The sequence below is a fragment of the Molossus molossus genome, unplaced genomic scaffold (genome assembly GCF_014108415.1).
Source record: "Molossus molossus isolate mMolMol1 unplaced genomic scaffold, mMolMol1.p scaffold_m16_p_1, whole genome shotgun sequence".
Taxonomy (NCBI): domain Eukaryota; kingdom Metazoa; phylum Chordata; class Mammalia; order Chiroptera; family Molossidae; genus Molossus; species Molossus molossus.
The window spans coordinates 109,718,915-109,720,422 of NW_023425344.1; the positions used below are offsets into that span (position 1 = coordinate 109,718,915).

The 1,508-nt window shown below is 32.6% G+C and overlaps 1 pseudogene; it reads right to left on the reverse strand.

Moving 5' to 3' along the window:
• Window positions 1–366: 366 nt before the first annotated feature.
• Window positions 367–1,223, reverse strand: LOC118642529 (annotated as a pseudogene).
• Window positions 1,224–1,508: the final 285 nt, after the last annotated feature.

The following is a 1,508-nucleotide window of genomic DNA, read 5'->3' on the forward strand; positions in this document are numbered from 1 at the left end:
TTGACTATTCACTTGAAAAACTAAAGATAGATTACTATATTACACAATCACAAAAATAAATTCTTGTCATAACAAAGATCTAAATGTAAACTATCAAGCTACAAACTTTTATAAAGAAAATATAGAAAATTAAATTTTCATAGAGAAAAAAAAATCTTCTTAAAACTAAAACTCAGAAACCATTTTTAAAAATTATATAATGTGTCTAAAGAAAACAAAAATCAAAGTTTGAATAACAAAAAATCCTTAAACAAAGTAAAAATAAATGAGAGAATGAAGATTATAGTGTATAGTGAACTTCTAAAAATTTATTTTATTTTATTTTTTTTATAAGACAAAAAATTTAATGAAAACTGGTAAATGGGTATGTAATAATCCAAAGGGCTAAACAGTTAGTTACATGGGGACTATATTAGAAATTTAAAATACATTCTGAAGTAAATGTTACATGTTATCATCATCAGATTCATCTTCTTCCTTCAAAGATTCCTTAGCATATTTGTCTGCCTCTTCCCTTATATCTTTTGGAACAATTTCATGTCTTCTTTTAGTTATTTCACCAACCCAGCTGAGTTCCAGCTCAAAAGCTTTATCCTTAACTTCATCGTGTACTATGTAAATTATTTTTGCAACTTCTTTAACAACATCATGGCAGGTCATTTTCACCTGAAGCTTTTCTGTTTCTGTCTTTGCAGCTTGCCTGGCCTTGCCAATAAATAGCACAGCCCCAATAACCATATGAAACACCCGATGGGTCAATCATGTAGAGTTGTGCACCGTCATTCACACTGTAAGACCCTAACATGAAACTGTAGCCAAAAGGTCTAACAGCACTGTAGAGTGTATATGCATGTACATACATGGCCACTCTGTCTGCAAGATGTTTTAGTGGAATGTTATAGCCAAAGTTAGATCTAAAGTTGGAAGCTTCTTCTCTTGCGATGCCTGCTAAAGAACGAGCATCTGCCAACAAACCTGCTACTGCCATTCCAACATGCCGATCAACATTAAAAAGCTGTTTGTTGGACCCTTCTTCATAAAGTTTAGAAAGGACTAATTTCTCTACCCCAAAGACAACGCCATCTTTACATCTGATTCCAATAGCTGTACTTCTATTTTCCACAGCCTTCATAGCATATTCAACTTGAAAAACTCTTCCATCAGGAGAGAATGTAGAAGCTGACAGGTCATACCCGGTGCCGATTGAACTCATCCTACTAAAAACCAGCGGAACGCTCTGTGTAGGACTTCAGGGCCTAAAGCCTACAAATTTAGTTTAAAAATGAAAATGTCTTTAGGATCGGTGAATAAGGAATTCACAGAAGAATAAATACAAATTTAAAATAATCATATAAAATGATCAAATCATAGGAACCATTAGAATTCAAGTTTACCATTACCTTTGCATAAACTGAAAAAAATAATAAACCTAACATTGGTATGTACACCAGCAATTTTCAACCTTTTTCATCACATAGCATACATAAACCAATTACTAAAATTCTGCA